Genomic DNA, 12,842 nt, shown 5'->3' on the forward strand with positions numbered 1-12,842 from the left:
ACACACACACACACACACACACACACACACACACACACACACACACACTTTAATACCTTAGTCTGTGCCCTCTAAATAACTGGATTGGTAGGAAATATAGACCAAACCTTGAAAGAATGCTATCACATGACAGTTAAATAACATGCTGGAGGAAGTGCAGAGATATTAAATGAGGTAATCGAGGATGATAAAATATATGCCTGTGGGGGCAGTTAGGTGGCTCAGTGAATAGAGTACTGGCCCTGGAGTCAGGAGGAACTGAGTTCAAATATGGCTTCAGGCACTTAACACTAGCTGTGTGACCTTGGGCAATTGCCCTGCCCTCCCCCCTCCAAAAAGACAAATATATATATATACACCTATGATAATTTCCTACTGTGGAGATTCTATGATGACCACTCTGCCAGGCTAACTTTACCTTCTCTTTTATTCTCAGTTATTGCTTATTACAGATGAATATTAGCTTTTAAAAATGTAGGCAGCTACAGCGAGAAAGGCAATCTGTTGAGTGATTGCCATTATTACCCTTGGCATTTGAAAATTTGAGTCCCAATTACAGAGTTGTCTTGCATTGTATTTAAAGGAAAAGACAGTGTTTTAGTTAGACATTTTAACTCTCTGTATGTGTGTGTGTATATTTACTGGCTTCATTATCACAGATTCTTAAGTAATATTTGAATATTTTACCCCACAAAGTAAAATTGTTATTTTCGATGGGAGATAATTCTCATTATCTTCTATGGAAGGTTGGTGCAGACCTATGCTTTATGTAGCTTAGGCCTCAATTGCCCTCTAGTGGTCATCAGTTCTAAATAATAACAAGCCAGAAGTGAAAATAAAATCTCTGTGGCTCATTCATCATTCACGATTCAGTGATTCAGTGGCTGTGTCTGTTCAGTTTTGTCAGATACAAGTGTCAAACACAAGCTTGAGTGTGGGCTTTTTAAAATTCAGGTTATGGAATTACTTATTGAAGACAGTACATAGTACTTTTTCCCTCAATGATTTGGCCTAAACATTTTTATTTTGATAAATTGAAGGCCTATAAGACACAGTAGTGCAGTGGGAAGAATATGGGATTTGGGGTTACAGGACCTGAATTCAGGTCCCAGGTCTGCCACTTATTAGTAGTGTTATCTTAGGCAAGTCACAAGGCTCTGGCCTAGATGATCTTTAACATTCCTTCAACTCAATCCGCAGACCTAGGAGGATATACTATCCTGTAACCTTTCTTTTGGTTTTGAAATTATAAATGAACCGGATACCAAGACGTCTTTCAATTTAAAAAAATCTGTCATTCTCATCAATGATGCTGTGCTTTGTTCTATACAGAAAACAAACTCTACTCTTTGGCATTTAAAGCCTTCACAGTTTAACTCCAGTTTATCTTTTCAGGTTAATTTTATTTGTATACTGTATGGTCCATCCAAGTAGGTCCACTTGCTGTTTCCTGTACACAACATCCCATCTCCCATCTCCATGCCTCTGCCAGACCATTTATTCTTCCTGCCTAGGGTGCTCTCCTTCCTCACTTCTGCTCCTTGGAGTTGCTACCTTCCTTTTAAATTCTTCCTTCCAAAAGAAGCCTCTCCTAATTTCCCCAGGTGGGAAGGGATAAGGAAGGAAAAAGAATGTTTATACAATTCCTTCTGTGTGCCAGGCACTGTGCTAAGTGTTTTATAAGTATTATCTCATTGGATCCTCAGAACAACCCTGGGAGGTAGGTGCTATTATTATCTCCATTTTACAGATGAGGAAACTGAGGCAAACAGGCTAAGTGACTTATCCAGGGTCACATAGCAAATGTGACCCAGTGTTCTAACCACTGTACTACCTGCTGCATCCCTCCTAGTTGCTGTTCTCTCTCATTCTCCACCCCCCCACATCCCAATGCTTTTTATTTATTTGTTTAGACTTCCCTATGTACATAGTGTAGCCTCTTTAGTAGAATGTAAACTTCTTGACTTCAAACACTCAGATTTCTCCTGCTTCTCACTGCTTATTGCTTCCCCTACCTCTTGTCGGTTCATTTTCCAGTAAGCCTAAGAATTCAAGCTCTGGAGGGAGAAACCATCAGCTCTAGAAATCCAGATATTTTACTTCTACTCAGTACAGTTGCTTTTCTAGTTGTGACTCTGGCTTTATGTGGGGGCATCCTTACTCAACCTATGCTCTCTTGGGCCAAGACATATAGTGTATCTGTGTGTTCATGCAGGTTATGTGTAACTATAATGAGTCTAAATAGATATGGTTCACAGGGATATGTGAATACATATTTCTAGAGTATCCTTTGCTCATCCCTCTCCAAGGAAGACTTTGATTCTTACCAAGAGGGAAGTAAGAGATTGGTGCTATGAGGCAGGCCACTCTGCTTTCTTTGGACAGAAGGCACTGGGTTAGAATTATATCTCTCCCTTTGTTCTACCACTCCCCTACTTTTTGTTAATCTAAAGAAAATAATATTTTTGGTTCAAGCCACTTTCTTGATTGCTATCTTTTAGTAAGGAAGCTAGACAGTCCAAGTCTTGCCTCCCTTTCCACCAAATGCCAGTCAGGCAAAGACCATCACATATAGCAAAAAGCAAAAAAATTCACTTATTCAAGATGATAGCAAACAGAAATCAAAGAAATTATACAGATTAGAATATAACAAAAAATGCACAGAGTGAATGATGTGTGTGTATGTGTATGCGTATGTGCGTGCATGCATGTATGTGTATCTAGCATGGTAATTGGCAGTAAAGATATAGTTGAGGCGTCATCTCCTTTGCATGTCAGACTTCTTCCTAGAGTTTTTTCTTTTCTTTCAGGGACCTCTTCCTGAAGAGAATATAAAGCCTGTATCTCCTTTCTAGAAGCCAGAAGACCACAGATCTCTCCTTTCTCAAGCTCTTGTCAATTCTACCTCTCATGCAGTCATGGAACATCCAGTACTAATAGTAATCAATCTCTACCAATGAGGAGAGTCTTATGAAAATAGGTTTGAGCCCTAGGGCTTAACACATATTGCTATTCAGGATTGGGGAAGCAATCACTGCTTATATCAGGTGACCCCTAGAAGGACAGGACATTCAAAAAAAGCTTTAACTAGAATGGGGAACATGGAGCTGTTCTCCTGCCACCAGCATTGAGAAGGGTATGCTTCCAGTACTCACAGTATTCTGCTGCTGCCACTCCCAAGACCCTGTTGCTGTAGTACACTTCTGCTATGCTCAGCCTTTCTATACTACCACATATATCTGCCTCTTCCCAGGGAATAGGGACCATCTCTCCCAAGTGCAACTCCCTTCGGGGCAGACTGTTCTTCTGTCCCCCTGCACCCACTCCAGTGATTTTGTCTTTGGGATAACAGTTCCTACTTAGGTCTCTGCCTGCTACTTCAACCTTCTTACCATGGTGTTCTAAAAAACTGAGTTAACTAGACACAGAATTATTAGGGAGAAAAAAAAATCATAGATGTGTCATATAACCTTAATTGAAGCATTAAAAAAATCTTACAGAATTTGAATTAATACCTGGTATAAATTGAATATTATAAGGACACATTTCATAGAAACATGGAATGTTTGAGCTGAAAAATATTTTGGAGGTCATTTATTCCAACTCTCTTATTTTACTGATGAGGAAACTGAGGTAGTTCCTGTAACAGTTAAATGATTTGCCTAGGTAAAGTCAGGGACAGAGTTTGAATTTTTTAAAAAATTACTTTATATTCATTTGTGTAGCAACTTGTTACATTCAAGTCCTATAACGACCCTGGCTTAAAATTGTTGTTATAATTCTAGAAGAAATCCATCATTACATTTCTATTGATCTAGAATGCTTAGGATTCAGAAAGTAATTTAGTTATCTTTCAACATACTATTGAAAATCTATCTGAAATCCTATTATTTCTAGATCTACAAATGACACAAATAATAGGCAAAGATATTTTAATAGCAGATATGTCAAATTTAAGAGCCTGATTGCACTCCTTAAATTGATTAAAAGATTTGGGAATATGAGGATTTAAAAATATAGTTAGGATTTGACTTGCTTTCCCCACAAGATGTCACTATGGTACCAATATATTCATAAATATATTTATCTGTGTGCTGATTTCTAAATAAACAAAAAAGACACATCTAGACACCCAAATCCTTAAAGTAAGCATTCATGAAAATGCATATATATCATATATATAGTATGGGTATTTGGGGGGGGGGGGTTTATTTGTCCCTACAGGCAGCATGCAATGGTAGACAAGAGCACACTGGCTATCAAGTCAAAGGATTAGGAGCCAAATCTTGCCTCTGATGCTTATGATTCATGTGACCTTAGCTAGTTCACTTAGCTACCCTGGTCCTCAGTTTCTTCATCTGTAAAACAAGGGCACTGGACCAGATGGTCTCTGAGGTTTCTTCTAGCTTCAGATCTATGACTCTCTGAGTCTATGTGCATGAAATTGAATGAAGAAGCACTGATTATATAAAACTACAGATAAACCAAAGCTCATTTACAAACACACTTAGATACACATATACAAGTGCCATCCAATATTTTGTCTCTTCTCTTATAAGGGTAGATGTAGAAGAATGATAAAGAAAAACCATGAAAATCATGATTAGTTTAGAGTTCACGGTATATATATATATGCATATATATATATATTTATACATATATGTTTATGTGAATGTTTATCATGTCTAAGGATTAGATATCAAGTAATAATGATAATGATTCTAATAGTACTTGAAAATTTCCAAAGCACTGTACATATATTATCTCATTTAAGCACCATAATGAACCTGTAAAATATGTACTAGAGATATGCCCATTTTACAGGTGGTAGGTGTTGTTATTGTTGTTATAGTTTGGCTATGGCCCCACTTTTGATTGCGTTACATTTTAACTCTCTCCTGCTCTTCTCCAGGACTGAGGGTACTGGGGGGAGAGTTTCTCTTCTCCTACCATTTGCTTAAACTCCCACTGTTTGTGTTCTCTTATTTTTCACAGGCCAATGATTAGTTGTAGCACCAGCACAATATTTATAGTGTCTACAGCAACTGTAAATATGCCAGCATAGTTTGCAATTGTAAAATATAATAGACTCTCCATATGTAAGACAGAAGCAAAACATTTATTCAGGCACCAGAAAACCAAATCCCAGCACCAGAAAGTCAAATTCATTATAGTAGGAAAGAGGATAATACACATAACACTGTAGAGATCCACACCACCTTTTAGTCTTCTCACAAACCAACACTCACAAGCCTAGTTGTCTCCCTGGGTATGTTCTCCCTTCCAGCCCTAACTCTGACTCCCAGCTTCCTGTGGGCTCTGCTCCACTCTTCATCAAACTCTTCCCACCACAGGCTCCATGTGATTACATTTGGTCTTTTAGGGGGCAGGGAAGATCTTCAAATCAGGGAATGTTTTAAAATTCCCTTAGGCTTATTAAGGGGCATGGAAGATCTTCAAATTCCCATTATCATTATACCAGTAATGTTACACCAGTACTGGTGTACTACCAGTCTTAACTAATCATGACTTCAGATTATCTTTTACAAAGGAATATTTACTGCCAAGATATAGTAAGGACAAATCTACAAACATTTTTTCTATGTACTTGGAGAGAATAATCCTCTGCTTCCCATATAATGTCAGGCTCTGGGGAAGTAAGAGTGATTAGGTTCACAGTTTAATCTAGTTCCTGCTAGTCTTTGCCCTACTAAATTCAAGTACAAACTTAATTTCCCTGATTTTTGCTTCTTAGGGATTTCCTGTTGGGCTGACTGTATTATCCAGCCCAGAATCCCAGGCTCTGAGAATCTCTGTTCTGAACTCCTGGGTCACAAACTTCACTCCCTGCCTCTAGAGTTGAAAAGGACAAGAGAAACAACACTGAACCTCCAAGTTCATTTCTTGGGCCCCATGCAGATTACGTCAGTCCCTTCCCCCTTACATCATGGTGTCACTTATTTTGAGTGAAGGAGTCCTTCACCTTTAGACACCAGTTTAAGAAAGAGGGTGATTCTTCTGAGTCAAGTAGCTTTAAAGATGCTGACAGTTCTAGCTACAAAGTCAATGGAAAAAGGCCAACGTAGTAGTGTCACACTTGTGCCAGTCCTCCTGTCTCCCAGATGCTGTTACCGTAGTGTCTTCTAGGTGTATGATGTCATCTGAGGTGATTTTGGCATGTGCCAAACCCTTAGTGCACTAGTAAGAGATCCCTAAGAGTTCTTGGTGTTGTGACTTCCTCACACGGGTCTTTTCTTCCATTGTTGATTCATTCTTGTCTTACATAAATCCCTGCACAGTCCTGCTCTACCCCCATTTATGGTGGCTGACTGGAGTGCCTGTGTTTCTGACAACTGAAAAACTTAGCTGAGAGTGACATTGGGCAAGTAACTACTCTGTACTCTGTTTTCATATTTGTAAAAAAGAAGAGGGACTCAGAGGTGGTGGGAGGTGAGACAAAGGCGCCATTTAGCTCTGTAGAAGAGCATAAGGAGTGCTCAGGCTTTGAAAGAGCTAAAGCTAGTGGAAAGCCTAAGTGCAGCAAAAAGGGGTTTTGGTTTTTTAAAATTGGAGTGGAAAAATCAGAAGGATCAAAAATGGGTGAAAGGATTAGATAAGAAAGGATTCTGGGGAGAAGGCAAAGTTGCTCAATTCTTATTTTGCTTCTATTTTTTTTTTTCTTCCCAGGTCTCCTGTGGATTGAAAAGGAAAGAACAAAAATGTCCAATAGGGAATTAGAGTACAAGGTAAGTAGGGAACCAGGCAGAGTAAACTAAATCCCTTTGTATTGAAATAACAGGCAGATGTGATTACTGAGACACTGTTAGTGATCCAGGAAAGATTGTGGAGAATGAGAGATGGGCTTCAAGATGAGGAAAGGGCAAATAGTGTTCAAGTTTTCAAAAAAGGCAGAGAGTGGAGACTACAAACCACAGGTCAGAGAACTGAATTTCAGTTCCTGGCAAAATTCTAGCATGTACAGCTAGGTCCCAATTACTGCGGGACTATAAAGCAATGGATTCACAGGAAATAATTGTTTGAACTAATTGAGACCTTGCTTTGTTGTTATAAGGTGTTTAGTGCAGAGTTAGAAAAAGAAGCAGTGATTAAAAAGAGCCAAAATAACTCAATCAAGAAAGAAATGTTTGATTATCTCAATTTCCTTTTTCTAGACTTGTAGATCAGGGGTTTGTCATAGTTAGAGCTGACTGGATTTTGACAAAGTTTGCCATGCTATTATAGTGGAAAAGATGGAGAAGTGTGGACCAGATGATAAACTGGTTGAATGGTTGGAGCCAGTGAGTAGTCATTAATGACTCAATGTCAAGTTGGAAGGATGTTTCCAGCCTACTTTTCTATTCTAGAAAAGGCATAGTAGAAATTTAATCATTTCTTGATTATTCACAACAATTAAGAGTAAGATTGTTGAGTAGGGCAAGGAATTTAATAACTGGTAGGGAAGTAAGACAGATATTCAGGTGACCATAGTCCAAGGGAAAACACAGTAAGTACCACGAGAGACACACCTATGAATGGATTTCATTGAATAGAAAACATTTGAAGAGAATAGACTGTAGATTTCAGAAAGAAAATTTTTGACATGGAAATTTAAGGGACCACAACATATGTGTAAAGATTAACTGAGCCATCCCAGAATGCTAAATTGAATGATAAATGAATTTTGAACACAATGTTCGTTCATTATCTTTCAATGGGTAAGATTTCTGGCAATTTCCCCTATCTGACCATTCACTATCTTCTATCTTTCACTTCAGTACAGTAACAGAATACTTTCTATTTTGACTATGAGGTCTGTGAAAACATGGTATTCCTGAGCTACACAGTCACAGATAATATCCCAGATAGTTTCAGAAAGTTTTTTGAGATTTTTCAGTTAAATTTGCTAATGTTACTCATCACTGGTGTGGATGATCAGAGATGATTGAATGTACACCATGCCTTTTATGTGAATGTGATTCAGTATGGAGAAACAGTGCTAGGTACTCCACAAGTTCTAAAGACCTACAAAACTACTTTTTAAAAAATATTCGCTAATTTGATTATTTCCTCTTTTTATGGAATCAGTTTAGTTCTATGCAATTCAGATACAGTTCCAACCCCTGTTAATCAATCCACAAATCCACAAATGTGATGATTATGATGGTGGTGGGTATAATGAGTCTAGCCTTGAGGGGCAAGTATGGTAGGCAGTGTAGGGGATTCAGATGCAAGATTGCTGTCTTCAAGTTGCTTCCCAGTTGGGGAAATAAATATGAAAAAAAACCTTGTAATCATCTTTATCATTTATAACTTCATAGACCTAAACTTGCAGAAATCAAGGCAGAAAGAGAAAAAGATGAGCAGAAAGAGAAAGACAGACAAAAGGATAGAAACATAAAGATAGGACTTAAAGAGAACAGAAAGGAAAAGAAAGACAGATATGAAGGGAGAAGCTGATATAAACATACACACACACACACACACACACACACACCCTACCCCCACCCCCACTTAAGAGAGTACTATCTTTCATATATATATACACACACCTATACATACATACATGCATGTATGTGTGTGTGTATATATGCATGTACACACACACACACACATATATATATATATATACACACACATATAAAACCTTTAAGTAAGGGTCACCAAAACTTTCTCAAGGTCATTTCAGTAGGCATAAAGGAATAACCTGCCTGGCTTAGTCTCCAGTGCTGAGGGTTAGAGAATGACAGGGTCAATATACTTCTTCCCTGACAGGCACTACCTCCTTTTAACTCCTCCATTCAGTGATCATATCCAGCAGCTCATCTTTCAGTCTTCCTTCATGAGATGCTGACCATCATCCCCTTTCCTTTCTGACACTCTCCCTCTACCAGAATTCTCATCTGTGCTGTTGTTCTGATCTTCCTTCCCCTGCTAAATTTGGCCCAGGTTCAGTTTCTTCTAGCTATGTCTTTAAGTAGGCTTATGCCACTTTGTTGTGGTGAACTACATTATACACACCTGGGTGCCATATGTATATTTCTAAGTCCACATGACTTTAAAAAGGAATGTGAAGCCTCTTTTTATTTTCTTTCTCACAAAAATCTGTTAATTTAATTACTTAATTCACTTTGAGGGTTGTTGGTTTTTAAAAGAAATGGCATAGCAAACAGTTGGACTCTGAGTCAGGAAGGAAGGAAGGAAGAAAGGTAAAAGGGAGGAGTAAGGAAGTAAAAAATCATTTATTAACTGCCTACTCTGTGCCAAGCACTGTGCTAAGTTCTTTACAAATACTGTGTCATTTGATTCTCAGAACACCCCTAGGAGATAGGTTCTATTATTTTCATTTCGCACATCAGGAACATGAGGCAAACAGAAGTAACCTGCCCAGGGTTCAACAGCTTGTAAATATCTGAGGCGTGATTTGAACTCAGGTCTTATTGACTTCAGGGTCAGTACTCCATCCATTGTGCCACCTAGCTGCCTCTAAAGGAACACTGGATTCAAGTCCTGCCCTCTGGCACATAGCAGTTGTGTGATACTGCACAAGTCCCTCTGCTTTAGGCAACTCTCTAAGACTGTAAGTTACAGAGAAGATGCTGACCTAAATTGGTAGAGGGAGTTCCCTCTTTGGGTATTTCCCAGTGATGAGGGAGTAGACATCTAGTCTCAATCCCCTATAAAACATCTACTTTTAAAATTAAAAAAACACAGGCAATAAAATTTTGTTCAAAAATCAGAGTGAATAATAAATATGCTTCATTTCTACACAATGACCACTTTAGGGACTGAGACTGAGAAATCAAGTCAGAATGAGAAAAAGATGAGGAAAGAGACAAAGCGACAGAGGCACAATGTAGAACTTGGAAGAGAAAAAAAGGGAAAAGATAAAGAAAGAAAGACACAGAAGGAGAAGCTGGCACAAACACATATTCATTTTATGGCCTGTCATTCCTATTTTGTGGCCTTTTAGGTGACTGTGGTTTACTTTTAGAGCTGTAATTATTTATTTGGATATTACTTATAGACAGCAGCTTATGCCTGCCTGGCCATCCTGCGTATCTCTTGTCCATATTCCCTAGTAAACTGTAAATTTCAGGGAGATCTACTATGCTAGGACCCTCCTTTGGAACTCTTAGTATTCCCTGGATTGCCAATAGTAGAAAATGCCAGCTCACCATTGGTTATCCCTTTTTCACTATGTTACTAGCCCACCTTTTCTCATTATACATCTCTGCCAACCCAACCCTTAAGACTCTTTAGCTCTCAAATTATCTGAATATTCAGTTCAATTCAAATGAATATTTGTCTAGCACTAACTATATTAGTCACTCTATGGGAAACAATTATGAACATTGATGATTTAAGGTGCTTACTATTTAGTAAGAGAGCAAGACATATCTAATCAATCAGCAAACATTTATTAAGTGCCTACTATGTGCCAGGCACTATGCTAAGCACTGGGGATACAAAAAGAGGCAAAAGACAGTCCCTGCCCCCAAGGGGCTTGCAATCTAATGGGGGAGACAACATAGAAAGACATATGAAGCAAATTATATACAAGAATAATAGGAAATAATTAATAGAGGGAAGACACTAGAAATAAAAAGGGTTGGGAATGGCTTTCTGTAAAAGATGAATTCTGCTTTTCCAGATAAACAGAATTCACACTAAAATGTGATGACATAAGAGACACTTTATCTTCCTTCTAAACACTTTCAGAAGTTGTCTGGGACATGATTGGGGCACCTGTAACCACCTCATGGTTAAAACTATCTACTTTCTATCACTGGCCTAAATTAAAAGGTGCAAGCATAAGTAGTCAGGTGGGGCAAATTCCCCGAATTCACATCAGTTTTAAGGGAATTGGTTCATTTTGTGGTCAAAATGCATTTATTGTGAAACATCATTAGATTTAGTATTCTAGTACATCTCAGTCAATCCTTTCCACCATGCTGTGGCTCCTTAAATTTGACTCCTATGTCAGTTTTCTTTTTCTTTGAAACCTACAATTTCTGCTCTCAAGTACTTTCTATTCAATGAAATCTGTTCATGCTGTTTGCTGGAGGACTATGAAAGGGAAATGTTATAGATGAGAAAACAATTTAGCTTGGAAACATTATACATGTGAGTTGGGTGTCCATGAGATAAGCCTTATATGTGAGAAAATGTTGTTTTAGGGTAAGTTTTCTTATATTTTTGTGAGAGAGGTAAAAAAAAGACCTATGGATAGATAGCTCTTGATGCTTTCAATTTCCACAGCTATTTGCTACAAGTAGGTAAAATACATAAATATTATATGTGTTGACTTAATGGCTCACTAGATGGCTAGGATGCTAGCTGAGTGGGCTGTTGTTTAGTGAATTTATATATCCATAGACAAAAGCTACCAATTGACAATGAATTGAGTCCAGAGTTGAATTGGAGGAGGAGAATAGACTGGATCATATTTGAGAAACTATGAAACATTTTTAATAATCATAAACTGGGGGCAGTGAGGTGACACAGTGAATAGAGTACCGGCCCTGGAGTCAGGAGAACCTGAATTCAAATCTGGCCTTAGACACTTAACACTAGCTGTGTGACCTTGGGCAAGTCACTTAACTCCAATTGCCCTGCCTTCCCCTCTCCAAAAACAAAACCAAAATAATCATAAACTGCTTGCTATGAAAAAAAATTTTGGAGTACTTGTTCTCTTGGTGATAGCTATGGTGTGGCATCTTGGATAAAGAACTAGCCTTGGCCTGAGAAGACCTGGTCCAAATCCCATCTCTGATAAATACCAACTATAAATCCAGTGCTCTAGACAACTCTCTAGTCAGATGACTGGTGCAATGGATAGACCACTGGGCCTGTAGTCAGAAAGACCTGAGTTCAGATTTAACCTCAGATACTTACTAGCTAGCTGTGTGACCCTAGGTAAATCATTTAATTTCTTTAGCCTCAGTTTCCTGGACTGTAAAATGGAGATAATAACAGCATCTACCTCCCAGGGTTGTTCTGAGGATCAAATCAGATTATATTGGTAAAATGCTTAGCACAGTGCCTGGCACATAGATAATATATAAATGCTTCTTCCCTTCCCTTCCCTTCCCTTCCCTTCCCTTCCCCTTCCATATGTCAATAAAATCTCAAGTGCAGTTCCTGCCCTCTTGGTGATGCTGTATAGTCATGTATCATGGGACAATACCATGAGTCTAGAAGGATTAAAATAACAAGTGACCCAACAGGAAATGAAAAGACTCATTTCCAGTTTGGGGGGTGAGCAGGTTGCCCTATATTTTCTACAGTGACATTATATTTTAAAAAATGTCATCAGGGACATATAGGACTGGAAAAGGAAGTGGGCTTGTTATGTAGTAAGAATGAGAGAAAGCTTGAGTGTGGTGCAAATACTCCTAAGATATTAAAAAACCAGAGGTGAGTCTAAATTAGGCAACAGACATTAATTAAACCCTTAAATCATGCCAGGCACTATTTTAGTCTTTGGAAATAGAAGGACAAAATAGTACCTGCCTTCAGGAGGTACTGAAATAGTACCTACCTTACATTCAGTCATGAGAGACAACACACATACACACATATTCATTATGTATGTAAATTTAAACACAAAGTAAATTGCGGAATGAGGGTACTAGTATCTGAAGGGAATCAGAAGAAGCTTCCTGGTGGGACATGAACCTAGGTCTTCCTGATTCTGAAGCTGGCAATCTTATCATTACACCATGATGTCTTTCTTTGTGTGTGTGTATGTGTGTGTGTGTGTGTGTGTGTGTATGTGTGTGTGTGTAAAATTTGTTTAATTAAATCTATTATTGAATTGGTTTAGGATGCTTCAATGAGGA

General features: G+C 38.3%; 1 long non-coding RNA gene across 1 annotated transcript in view; it reads left to right on the top strand.

Annotated features, from left to right (window-relative positions):
* The first annotated feature begins 6,686 nt into the window (after positions 1 to 6,686).
* Positions 6,687 to 12,842, top strand: part of LOC138155331 (uncharacterized) — an 84,496-nt gene continuing 78,340 nt past the window's right edge. The window contains exon 1 of the long non-coding RNA XR_011166802.1: positions 6,687 to 6,746. This is a non-coding gene — a long non-coding RNA (uncharacterized lncRNA). The remainder of the gene's footprint in view (positions 6,747 to 12,842) is intronic.

The sequence above is a fragment of the Petaurus breviceps genome, unplaced genomic scaffold, assembly GCF_028583685.1.
Source record: "Petaurus breviceps papuanus isolate PSGF00001 unplaced genomic scaffold, PetGlider_PUasm1.0 91133, whole genome shotgun sequence".
Lineage (NCBI taxonomy): Eukaryota > Metazoa > Chordata > Mammalia > Diprotodontia > Petauridae > Petaurus > Petaurus breviceps.